Below are 14,829 nucleotides of genomic sequence, written 5' to 3'. Positions count from 1 at the left end.
ATGATTAGCTCAGGTATCTCATACACATACATCTCAGCTTCACACATGAAGACTGATGAACAATAACATACAGTAAATACAAACATTTCATAGAGCATACGATCACATTACCATGGTTGGGCTTATAAAGATCGAGACCAAATAAAATCAACATGCCAACACATCTCATAACCCCCGAGCCTCTGGTAACAACCTAGGACCGGTCAAAACTAGTCAACCCAAAAACCCAAAACAAGAAGCATATAGAATACACGATGCAAACACATGTTTTGGTTTACTAAATTCACATAGTTGAATAACGTGTAGAGTTTCATTTTCCATTTTCAATTGTAGGAGTTTCAGTTCCGTTTTCAAGTATACTTCAAATGTCTAAGTTTCATCATTTGACCTACAAGTCAACCCATTTGTTCCCCGATAGCATTATCCTTCCATTATTAAGATTCACATTCTAAGAATAATTTAAGGACAAATATTCACCAATCTGATCATCATTGACCTTTAATTAAATTGTTCTCTATTTTAACCATGATCCATATTCTACTCTCCTTATTGTTACTTCAACTTTTCACATAAATCAAGGATCATTAATCATTAAGTTATAAGAGAACCAATTATCATTCTTCGAATAGGAGAATTATAACTTAATTAGAATGATCAATTAAATCCATTAACATAGGTACATCATCCATGACCTGTTAACCATCCAATAGTTTTTAATTAGAAACTTAATTGGGTGTTACTAAAGTTTGAGTCTTTTAATTTAACCGTTATCATCGTTGACAACCATATAATATCTAAGGTCATAATTCAAGTCATAAGACTTATCAACCTCAATATAGATAATTTACAATCTCGTCAAAAGATTTATATTAATTAAATCTCCATTACATATCTTAAGTATTAAATCCAATTATCTCTAATTAATTGATTTAATTAATAATTCCACAACCAAATCATCAACTCAATGAGTATTAATTGACTAACAATAGTTTGTATGTCAAAGTCAACTTCAATCCAATACACAAATATTAATATTTTAATATTAACAAGTTATTTTGGAAATCTTACCCATAATGACTACATTCATCTTTCTTAACAATTTCGTATTAATGATAATCATTTCCTAGATAAATCTCTATCGTATTTAATTATATTGACAACTCATTAATCAATTATAATCCAAATCCAAAAACTAATGTCTTTACAAGACTTCAATCGTTAAATAATCTCTTTTGGATTGATTCTAATCAGATTATTTGATATCTATTTAAACTATTAATTTTTTTTTGGTATCAGAGCTCGAGTTTCAACATTGGGAGCTCTGGGTATATTTGAATGTCACTAGTTGTTAACTAGTTGAACAAAATGAAAACTTTGAACTATCATGTGTATCTCTTCCAAACTGAAACTTGAAACTGTTACTTGCATATTTATCATACTTCAACACTTAGCTTTCAAACCTGAAATTCTATTTAAACCTAAATGAGGGCAAAACTAGAAATTGAAACTTATTCTAGTTGTAAAACATGTATCATTCTATCTATGTTTTAAGGTAGTATGCCTCTGATTATTTTTGTGCGCATTAAGTTGCTTTTGTTTAGAATGTATTAGGAGATCTATTTCAGTAATTGTTAAATGAATGATGTTGGATCGATATGGTTTTCGGTTTATCATTAAACCAGAATCATATTGCTCTAAGTGTGTTGTAATATCCTCAGTGGAATCAAGTTTCCCTACAGAGAAAAAGGGGTTCAATGGGACTGCAAAGCGAGTATCTTAGTTTCTCATTCTTGTAGACTTCCAGGAGTAAGCCTAATCCCAGGGGGGGTGGATGTAGTGCCTGCCCCTAGTTCACATTTCGTTATCATTGCTAAACTCTTTTAGGGTTAGTTTTATGTTGATGGTTAGTAGCATTCTTTTGAGATTATCAGATATTGTGCTATGGATTCAGTTTATTATGTGATGAGATCACTTACACTTTATATTTCATGTATGCATGATGATTATTACATTGCTTTCAGTTATTAATGATGATTAGTAAGATGATTTATTATCATATGTGTTTTATTATGGATACTTACCCCATACTTGCATGTGTATGGTGTGCGTGTTTGCTTTGCGTGTTTGCTTTTGTATGGCGTGTCTGATGTGGTTAAGGAAGGGAGTCGTAGTCACCTGCTAGTCGGGATCTACACGATGCACCACTTCCTGCCATTGCCTGTTTAGTTTAGTATATATTGTGCTTGTACATGCATGGTTTTTATGCAGGTTGCAGGTACTGGGTATCGACTTCCCTGAATTGCCAGGATAAGCATACCCTATCATACTATCTCAATGATAAGAGAGGGGAGATAAATTCTCAAGTCCAAATCCCAACCCTTTAAGCCATTTGTTCTAATTGGAAAATTAGGACAAGTATTTGAGTTGAGTACCCTCCGAATACATTGGATAACGTAATTCGTGATATAAACCCTTGGTTTGATTTTGTATGTATTTTGGCTATGATGGGTTTTCATATTTTTACCTTGAGAGTCTTTGATGTATTTTCTATTAATTAAGCCTAATTAAAAGATTTAATTAATGGTTTAATTAAATAGAAAATTAATATGATATTTTAATATTTATTTTATTTAATTAATTGGGAAATTAATTAAATAAAATAATTAAATTTGAAGATAAAAAGTTGAAAGTCTAAATTTGGAATGTGACAATATTTATTTTAATAATAATATATTTGGAGCTCATTTTTAAATAAATGACTAAATAATATTATTAAAGCTAATAAATATTTTAGCAAATTAAGTCTTGGAAATGAAATTTAAAAGTGGAAAATATATTTTAAATTAATAAAAGATTCTAAATCTCATATGATTAAAATATAAATATATTAAGATTGCAAAGTGGAATTATTAAAATTTGTGCATGAGATTTAATAAATAAATAAATAAAATTGAAAAGAGTAAATTAAATATTATATTTAATTAATGTGTATTATTTTAATATTTGCTCACATAGGAGTTTGCAAATTCTCGGGAATTGTCATATAGACAACACTGGAGTTTGCACTTTAAGAATGCATAAGTTGTCTATACTTAGAAGTTAGCATTTTTATTTGAGCACATGGTATCTACAACCTTAAGACTTATCTAGAAGGTTGGAGAAGGCTCATGCTTGGTTGTCATGCTTATCTTCTAGTTGTTCCTAGAGACACTCTAGATGCATCTTAGAGGCCTTTAAATAGAGGCTCTCCTAGTGTGTTTGATCAAGCAAAAATGAAAGCTTAAACGGAAGCGGAATGGAGGCCACAAGCTACAAGCCTTATGGAAGCTTAATGGAAGCTTCAAAGCTTACATACATTGGAGAGGATTCATATGCTCGTATATTTTCTACATGCTTCTATGCTTCTTCTATGCTCCTTCTAGTCACTTGGAGATTCTCAGTTGGATTGGATCTTGGAGGGATTGCGAATGATTGAGAAGGAAAGGATTTTCTATGGACTTCTGAGGCATGGCAAAATTAGCATCAGTGTCCAGGTGCACTCGTGATAATCGCATATTCTCTTTGCACTATTTCTCTTCCTATCTTTATCATGTCTATGTGTCTGAATACTCTTGTGATTGAATCTATAATTGAAATTGGTATCTAGATATTATGTTGGTTGATTAGAAAACATTAGAAAACCCTAGATCCAATTAAAGAGAAACTAGATCTAAATCGAGTTTGGGTTCAAATCAAAATCAAATTGATAAATAAATTTGGAAAAATGGTTTCTAAAACTATAGCCAAACCTATTAGAAGAATTGGATAAATTTAGAGAAACAAATATTCTTAGTTTTGGAAGTCTTTTAAAATTGTGTATATGTTCTATACATGATTATTTATCTTTTCGAATTTGAATCAGATTGAGAAAGATGATTTTAAATTTATAGTCAAACCTATTGGATGAATTAATGGATATATTTAGAAAACGATTAATTTAAAGGGAAATTTCTTAATTTAAAGAATTTGAAAAGCCCTTCTTATTTAGAATTATATATATGTTCTCTTTTTAATATATATAGAATCTGTATTCTTTTATAAATATATATTTATATTTATAATGTAGAATACTGAAGTGCAATGATTCTTGATAACAATCTACGTGTACATCCATATATACATATACATATATATATATATATATATATATATATATATATATATATATATATATATATATATATATATATATATATATATATATATATATACACACACACACACACATACATATATATATATATACATATATGCGTATATACATATGAAGCGTGGAAGTGAAATATATATAATAAAATTCGGATCGCGTGGAATGTAAACATTTTATAAAAATGTTATAAAAAAAAAAAAAAATTAAACATGCGTATGGGGGAGGGGATTCACCCCATCCCCACTTCCCTTATTTACTTCCATCGGCGGTCGTCTGTACCCGCTGATGCAGGTACTGCGACTGCCGTCGCAGGCCCTGCGTCAGGGGGGGCAGGGCCACACGGCTTATATGATGTCACGCAGCGATTTAATAATTGCTATGCATGTGCGATGTTTGAAATATCGACTTTGGTTTATGTTTTCTTACATATGTAAGTTTGTGTTTAATGTTTGATAAATGTTTTTTTTTAAAGTATTAATTTTTTTTATCAATTATTATTTTTAAAGGAGAGATATTAATTATTTAATAATATTATATGTATATATATATATGTGTATGAAATATACATATGCATATATATATGTATATATAATATAATAATTCAACTTTGTAATTACTATGAAGTATTGGATATTAATCGTTATATATATATATATATAATATTAGCAAGATTTTATTTATGTTGATAATCGAGTTATTGAAATTTCAATAGAGCAATATAGTTAGAATTTATAACTACTTAATTAGTCTAAAAAGACTAAAAAGAATGTTTTAAAAGAATTAATGGGGATTTTCATAGGAACGATTGTAGATAGAACTGATGGAAGAGATATATTAAATAATTTAGATGGTAATTTTATATTACGTGATGAATTAAATTAGTGACTCAAATTTTATTGATATTGGACAATGGGTCATTACAACATTATAACATCAATATAACATTGTTATGTTAATGTTAATACATTCGAATTATTAGGTATCTTATTGTTATACCTTAATCGTACTAAGAGTTAGTCAAATATTAACTAATGAAGTTTATGTAAAGATTCTCTAGATCGACTATTTATAGTTGTGATTAGTTTATTTATTAATGTTTGTTGGATCTAACAAACTATTAATAAATAATAAATAGTTTAAATAGATATCAAATAATCTGATTTGAATTAATCTAGAAGAGATTATTTAACGATTGAAGTTTGTAAAAGATATTAGTTTTTGGAATTGAAGTATAATTGATTTTAATCAATTAATGAGTTGTCAATATAATTAAATGTGATAGAGATTTATTTAGGAAATGATTATCATTAATACAAAATTGTTAAGGAAGATGAATGTAGTCATTATGGATAAGATTTCCAAAATAACTTGTTAATATTATTATTATTAAAATATTATTATTTGTGTGTTGGATTGAGGTTGACTTTGACGTACAAACTATTATTAGTTAATTAATATTCATTGGGTTGATGGTTTGAAATTATTTATTAAATCAATTAATTAGAGTTAATTGGATTTAATACTTAAGATATGTAATGGAGATTTAATTAATAGAAATCTTTCGACGAGATTGTAAATTATCTATATCAAAGTTGATAAGTCTTATGACTTGAATTATGACGTTGGATATTATTTGATTGTTAATGATGATAACGATTAAATTAAAAGACTCAAACTTTAGTAATACTTAATTAAGTTTCTAATTGAAAACTATTAGATGTCAATAGGTCATGGGCGGTGTACCTATGTTAATTGATGGATTTAATTAAGTTAAGATATCTTATTGAAGAATGATAATTTGGTTCTCTTATAATTTAACGATTAATGATCCTTGATTTATGTGAAAAGTTGAAGTAACATTATAGGAAAGTTAATCAATTAAAATATGGATCATAGTTAAAAAGAACAAGTTGATTAAGGGTCAATGATGATCAGTTTAGTGAATAATTATCCTTAAGATATTCTTGGAATGTAATTCTTATTAATAGAAGGATAATGTTATCGGGGGAACAAATGGGTTGACTTGTAGGTCAAATGATGAAACTTAGACAATTGAAGTATACTTGAAAATGGAAAATGAAACCCTACACATTATTCAAATATGTAATATAGCAAACCAAAACATGTGTTTGCATCGTGTATTCTTTATGTTTTTTTGTTTTGGGTTTTGGGTTGACTAGTGTTGACCAGTCCTAGGTTGTTACCAGAGGCTCGGGGGTTATGAGATGTGATGGCATGTTGATCTTAATTGGTTTCGATCTTTATAAGCCCAACCATGGTTATGTGATCGTATGCTCTATGAAATGTTTGTATTTGTTCATCAGTCTTCATGTGTGAAGCTAAGATGTATGTGTATGAGACACTTGAGCTAACCATATTTTTGAGTCATCGATCAGTTATCCTTGGATTATTTCCTAGTCACCATGATGGGACTATGATGTGGATTTATTTATTGATAATGTCATGTTGTGACATGTTTTGACTCAACCATTTTAGAGTCTTCGATCAATATGATTTTGAGATATTCTTGGTTGCTTGTTGAGAACCAAGGGATGTGATGATTTATTTTGGTTATTGAGAACCAATAGATACTTATGATTATCAGTGATGCCTTCAGTTGCCAATAGAGAACTGTTGTGGTCATGATTTTCTATGGATGCTTTTTCGGATGCTCATGGAGATTTGATGATTCTTATCTTGGTGATTTGATGATTCTTATTATGGATATTTGATGCTTATTTTGTGGATATTTGATGATTCTTTTTATGGATTATCTTTTGGATTTTCTTTACAGTCGCTTGTACAGGACTGTGGTTATTTATGATTCCATGAGCATTAGGGTAGGTAATCTACTTGTAGTGTCGAGAAGTGGCTTGCAATGGGGGTCGGGGCCCTAAGAGGCTGCCAGGGTAACTCATTGTAAGTTTGGTTAATAAGTGATAACATTTACACACTAAATGGGGATTAAATGAACCTAAAAAGATAATTATTTTGGATGTTCTCGCCCATGCCTTGAGCGCTTGTACAGGCTAGGATGGGAGTAGTGAGACGCATGGTTGCGACCTTGCATTCCATAGTATGCCTCGTCAGTATGAGAGGATATTAGTGGCCGCATGAGATCTGTATGGACCCGTGGAGTTTAGCTAACTGCCAGGGTAACTTGTACGAGATAAATGCGATGACACTTTCCCGCTTGCAGAGTAGGTTTCCTACATGTCATTGTGTGCCTCTGGGAATTAGATGTCAGTTTTGTGTGGATGGAACCTTTGAGTTAGTATACTTTAAGGATTCCTGGACTTTAGAGATTTGTGCTTTGTGGTCTTGATAGCATGTTTGGGACTTGAGATTATCTCCTCAGCACGGTGGGAGTGGACCACTTAGGTACCACGCGGTCGGGTGGTAGTGTATTTTCCACTCTTATCATTTGAGATTCGTTTGAGACACCGTGGCTGGAGTATTCTTGGTTGGTATTTATCTTCATTCTATTCTTGGATCATTATGATAGATGATATACCTTATGATGGATGTATTTACTGGTATGTTTCCTATATTTGCATATGTTAGTTGATGTTATCTTATGCTTTACTTTGCATGTTAGTAGGATGTTTTAGGAGTAACATTCCTACTATGTTAATAGCCGATGATCTCTTCGGTGCTTTGGAATGTTACGCACGGAGGGATGGCTAGGATCCATGATGGTCTAATGATGCTATTTATGGTTGGGAGGAATCGTGCACTTAGTTAGTTATGTTTGTGATATATGGTTATCTTTTATGATGGATGTTTATATCTTTTGTGATGTTGTATCGTGTATGAAATATGGTTTCATTATGATATTGCATCATGGATTAATATTGGATGATGTTGTACTTTATTTGTATAGATGTTTATTCTTTTAAGCTTTTTCATACCTTGTGATATGTATGGTGGATGATTGAGCTAAACTAAAATGTAGTTACCAAAAAAGACACTTGTATATTGTTTAAGTATATTGGATGTATCCTTGTTATTTTATTGTTAAGGATGTGATGTTAGATGGATAGTTAAGATTAGAAGTAATTCAACGTTAAGGGATCTTTAAAAAAATGTAATCTATTATGTTATGTTATTTTCAGTTGGATGTTACTATTGCTTCCGCAAACGTTATGAATGGTTTATCTTTCATGTTTTAAAAAAAAATTGTTTGGTAAACTTAGTGAAATTCTTTGGATCCCTTGGCGGGGCATTACAGAAAGCATAACCGTCATCATGTGGTCGTATGAAAATGATACCTACTAAAGATAGCCTCTAATGCTATGAAGTTAGTTTACTAACTATGGTCGAGAGGTCGTAAGGAACAAAAAATGAAGACACGATGTTATGCCAAAGTTGTGCTCGTAGCATCATAAGGGCTTGAAGGGTAACTATCAAAGTTACAAAATGGTCCACTAAACTGCAATTGTAAGATCGTGAGGCAAAGGAAAGAAAGATAAGATGTTACACCCATGTGTATAAACCATGTCTTGTGAGATCATAAGAGACTGAAAGGTAAGCTTTGATGTCATGGTAACTGATGTATCGCGAGGTCGTGAAGGCCATTTTCAATGTTTACGATAACATGATAAAGGGTTTGATTTTGAATGATCATAATATTATAGAGCCAAAGTTCCCCACCTAAGATAATATGGACTCCTTCTTTAGTGCATTGTAAGATCATAAACCCTAGTTTGACATGAAAAAGTAAACTTTTCTCTCCTGAGCTGGAATAACAAAAGAATTCTCATGACCAATGAAATTTAAGTAAAGTGCAAAAGTTCATGAGCTAGAATAGTTATGTGGATGCTCCATATGAGGTGATAGACTGCACTAAATTTAAAGCTCGAGCATGCAGAATATCAATGCACAAACAAGGGTGATGAATGCATGCTTAGCATAAAACATTCCATGATTCAGTATTTTGTTACCATTTGTAGAGATTAGAGATTTCAAAGCAGTCACAGAGCTTTCAGTGTCAGGAAATTATTATTTTCAGAGATATTTGCCAAAAATTCCAGTCTATTTACAAGATGTCTAACAAGGAAGTAGAAGAAATTCAAGCTTCAAACATGGAAGTTACAAAAATTTCAACTTCAAAGGGAGGAAAAACTAGGCAGAAGAAACCTAATAGGTTTGTGGAAGAATGGATTAAGTTATTCCCTGAATCCTCAAATGTCATTTCAACATATGATCATGAGTTCAAGGACCCTTATTTTTTTGTAGAGATGCTACATGTCCTAGAGTCATTGGTTATGAGATTTTTAGATACTTTTATTGCAACAGAGAAAAGAAGATCCCTATTTGCAATCCATGGAAGAAGAAACTGGCAAAGTTAATCTTTCTAGAGGTCTTTGTGGACATTGATTTGGTAAAGGCCCTAATAAAATCATATAATCTAGCCACCAAATCATTCCACATAAGGTATGGAACTATTCTATGCACACTGGATTGTGCCTTTTTTATTAAAGTGTTTGGATTGGACAGTGCCATGAGTAAACCAATAGATCTAGTTGACCTACAAGGAAAATTTGAAAGAAACACCAAAGTCTACACAGGGAAGTCAATGCTACAACATATTCCCATGGATTTAAAGTAGGTGGGTGATTACCCGAAGAAGGTGGAGAAGATGATGCCTTTGGACAAGTTCAAGAATTATTTTGTGAAAACTGTGTATGGTGTCCACAATGTAGTTGGTAAGGATGGAATTAACATGGTATATGGAGAAAAATTCATCATTTCCAGAGATGTGCAAGACTTGTAGCATGGTGGAGAATATTATTATGTTGAGTATATTCTAGGGAGGATGAAGGAGAATATTGGACTGGTACAGAATGGAGAAATAGAAAAGTTCAAATTCCATCATTACTTGTTATTGATGCATCTGATCCTGTACAAGAATGTGGGGTATATAAGCCCAGAATTTATTGATCACACATCTGATGCTAATGGAGAACTACTAGTTCAACTATGGAAACAAGTATGGGATAGCTCCTATCATTACTAAGATTTTGTTTCATTTTTCAATAAGTTGAGTACTATCATAATAAAAATGTTAGACCCAGGTTACTTTAGGGCACCCAAAATTTTGAAGAGTCTTTTAAGACCAACCCTACTCCCTGAGAACAAAAGATTAGATCATAATTGGGGAGATATTTTCCTATTTCTAACTTTTTCCTTGATGAGCGTTTATGGTTATCCTCAACCTCCACATATATTGCCAAAATTAATTCCCCCTAGACTAGTCATCATTGAATTCATGTGGCAGTTATTTATGGTAAATAGGGAGTATCTAGGACCAAAGGTGCATCGAGGCACATTCTTATGTAGCTTTTTTAAGTTAGGGGACTTTTCAATTGGAGAAGAATCCCTTGATTAGATTCATTCTTTCCTCCACCATTACAATCTATCAACTAGTCCTTATAGGATGTATGATCTTGATAATTAGATGAGGAACACTCTCAAGGAAATAAGAAACTATATGTTGCCTAGTACCAAGGAGTTGTCCCATGAAGACCTCATTCCCAATTTTTTTTTTGAGGGGGAGGAAGCTAATAAGTTTGTGAAAATTTGATGATGTGCTAAGGGTAGAGAGGGAGCTGAAGAGATTAGATCCCAATTTCAAAGGTTTTTACCTAGATATCCCCTACCCACAAAGGATAAGAAAGATGGTGGTTGACCATGTAGATATTATGACACAAATACCAGATGAATCACTTAGGAAAGAAGAGAGCGTGAATCATGATAGCCCTAAACCTGATGTAGCCTTAGAAATGGAAGAAGATGAGTCCCTTGAGGCATCATTGGTCACTAAGGAAAAAAAGAGACAAAGGGTTATCCACGTCCCTAAAAAGATTAAATAGAGGACACTACAAATCCTACCTAGTAAATGTCAGTACTTTGCTGACTTAAGGCAAAGTTATATCCAAGATAGAGTCACTGTAGCTAAGAACACACTAACTGACATGAAACTAGTGGCAACAAGGTGGATGATAGGATTATCCAAGCCCAAAAATTCATAGAAGATGATGATTTCATCAAATCAGCTGAGTTTAAACATAGTGAGCTAGAGTTGAAGATGAAACTAGGTGAGTCAGATGAGCAGAAGCAAGAATTGGTTGAAAAATTACACAACTATGATCTAGAATGTGAAGTCATGACTCTTGAGGAGGCAAGGGATCTAGTGCAAAGGAGTGGGATGTTGCTAGTGCCTGGGTAGGATTTGGAACAAGCATTTATGCTTGAACAAATTGGGAGACAAGAGAGTGCCATCTCATATGAGGCATATGGTGCTGGTGGACTGTAGAGAGGATCTGGATTCAACATTGATGTCAAGTCTCTAGTAGTGTGGAGCATGGCCTCTATGACATATAAGCCCAAACCAAGGGATGTGCAGAGCACATATTGGGACAACATGATAGTATGGACACTACAAGGTACATCAAGTATAGAGATCTCTAAGGCTGTAAAACATTTCTCATTTGTGAATGAGACCAAGGTAGAAAAGATAGAGAGAAGGCTAGCCAAATCCTTTCATGATTACATTGATGTTAGGAAGCTCTATGAGGATGAGCTTAGGAAAATCCATGTATATAAGGAGAAGATTTAAGAGCTTGAGGCTAAGGTCCAAGGGTTGGAGGCTAAAGTTGCATCTCTCAAAGAGCAACTGTCAAATGCAGAACAAGTTGCTATTACAGAATAGAGAAAGGAACAAGAAAGATAGGAGAAGCCATCCAAGGTCACAACAAAAACAACATAGAAAAATGAGTCAGAGGCATATGCTACAGAGCCTAGAAGAATGAACATAGATGCTCCACCAACACAGCAAGGTGATGAGGCAAGGACAACTATTCTTAGAGGTATGATTAGCCATAGGGTTAAATCTCTTAATAGTATATCACAAAAATCCCATACATTATATATTTCTTTACAAGATGTTGAGTAATTTTGTAATGAAGCACTTTCATGGCTATCACCCACATTCAATATTTGGGGTCCATACATTCAATTCTTAGAGAGGCTTATTATGTTGATGGCTAAAAAGCCAGATTTTCCTGATAAGATCATTACAGTGAAGGAGGGCCTAGAAATGGTAAAGGAATTAATTGGCTTGTTTACTGGAAAAATAAAAATAATACAAGGCAAAATGAAAGTTTATCTCAGGGGATTGAGCCTTGTATTCCACCCATTTTGGACAGAAATAATAAGTTAAGAGGATGGCAGGAATGGTCTAATTCATTCAGTACAATGTTGACTCAAGAGGCCATAGTAGTAATTTTTAAAGATAATAGTGATGCCCCATTTGACAATTTGATTGACTCCTTGTTCAGGGCTGAAATATATTTAAATAATTTTTCATTGTAGTCTAAAGCCATAACAGATGTCAGGTGCACTAAAGCCACAAAGGACTTGGAAGAAGTTAAATCAACTAAGTGGCTGACCAAGTGGGAGATGTATGTTTGGGAAATGGTAGGAGAGATTAAGGCTCTACCAATGGGAGGTAGTTGACGAGTTACTTGTTGAAGACAATAGAAGACAAAAGATTAAAGTTAAAGCTCCAATAATGAATAGCCACCTGTCGACTTTTCAACTACTTCCTAATTTTGGATCAAGCACAGAGGAATGTCTTAAATTGCACATGTCTTGCCACTTTCTCTTCCATTAAGGTTTTGACATGTGTCCTCCTCCCATCTGAAGCTTGTTGCAATCCTTTACAAGGATTTCCAAGATGTGGAGTAGAGGTTGAAAGTGTGTAGATTTTTTGATAGTTTTAAGTCATTTACAGTTCGTCCAGTTTTGTTTATTGAATGAATGCATTCAACCTTGTAAACTTGAAGATACAATGAAAATGAATAATCAAGTTTTCAAGTTTCGAGTTATATTTTGAGTCTATATCATTAATTTATTCATTTTCAAAGGAAATTAATACAAAAAGGAAGTTTGACATATCTGTGATCTTGAGATTGAAGTGAGTAATGTTTTTTCAATTTAATACAATTTAGATGAATTGTATGTCTCTCATTGATTGTTTTTGGTTCAAAGAATTAAGTAATTTCTTTCAGTAAGTGATAGAGTTTTAGGTATATGAGAGGGATACGATAAGAATGAGATTCAAAGTTCATTGTTGACAAATTTAATTGCAAGTCAATTAAATAAGTCTAAAGTTGTTGGTTTTGACTCTATATGAAAATGGATAAGGCATTGATAATTAATTCCAATTGCAAGTTGATGATTCATTTGGTTGTGAAATACATATATCAATCAAAAATTAATTTTCCATTTTATGTTGTGAAGAAATATAGTTGTTGGTCAACACTTATTTGTAATAGTTTTCCTTTTGGTTATAACTGACTATTGTAATCAAAAAGTTTATTGCAAATCTAAGAAGAAATTGTGACCATTATTTGTTATAAGGGATAGTTTTTAAAGAAGAAGTATTAGTGAGAAATAATTTGAAGAGAAAATCAAAATAACCAGCCACATTCATAGCCTTGAGGTGCACCTTCCTTGGCCCTATAGAGCCTAAAGTATAGAGAGTCTAGTGTACTCTATTGAAGTTGGTTTAGAGCTGAGATTAATCTTGCTGAGTATGGGACCTAACTAATCCTTAGGCTTTTTTTCATCTTGTGCATCCTAATATTGGGTTTAGAGCAACCCGGTAGTCCAAAAAACACCAACACCTATTAAAGGTTACAATACACATTATTAAATATGACCTGGTTAGAGGATTTCAATCACCCTGTTAGGAGGGACCCTTGTTAGAGGACTTTAGATCATTCACTTGGAATGTCACTCGGCTAAAGGATTTACCAAATGATTGTTAGGTCAACCTTAATCTATAACATTTACCCTAGACTGGTACAATGATTAGAAAGTAACATTAAGGCTTGATCTGACAGAAAATTACTATTCACTTGTAGATTATAGATCTCTATTTCAGTCCTCCATTTTTCTTGGCTTTCATACACTTCAACTTTGATAGCTTGTTCACCCTTCAAGCTTTCATACTCTTAAGCATTCTTGCTTTTCTTTCCAATAACAGTCTCTTCTATTCGATCATTGAATGAAGCAATACCTTAGAACTCTTGTCTAACTTAGGTTCTCAAACATGACCAACCTTGCTTTCGACCAGCCATCTCTATAAATATAAAATTAATATCTTTTGTCATTCAAACTCTATTGTCCATTTTAGGGTTAGGTAGGATTTAATGAATCTACCCATCTTTTCATCTGAGTCCCTTCTAGAAACTTCTTCAATCCTCTTTGAATTCACCTTAAAATAGTTTACCATGAATTATGTGCCACCAACTCATCATAGTTATATTCTACACACTTTACAAAATTCAAGAAAACAAAATAGTCAGCTCAGATTCATCAAATCTATGATTTGACATGAATATTGGCACTCAGCTTCCAAATTGTTCTTCAACTAGATCACTCGACAAACACTAAAGTTCACTATTGCTCGACATCAACTAAACTTTACTTGGCTTACACTGTATCACTCAACATACACTGAACTTTTACTTTGCTCAGCTCCAACTAATTTTCTTCTCAGCTTGCACTAACTTTACACAACACCTATTGTCCACTCGGTCAAGCTTGGCAGACTCAATTCTTTTCACTTG

Source organism: Cupressus sempervirens, chromosome 7 (assembly GCF_028749045.1).
Source record: "Cupressus sempervirens isolate cs-2001-9-10 chromosome 7, ASM2874904v1, whole genome shotgun sequence".
Classification (NCBI taxonomy): domain Eukaryota; kingdom Viridiplantae; phylum Streptophyta; class Pinopsida; order Cupressales; family Cupressaceae; genus Cupressus; species Cupressus sempervirens.
This window is presented reverse-complemented; position numbering follows the sequence as displayed.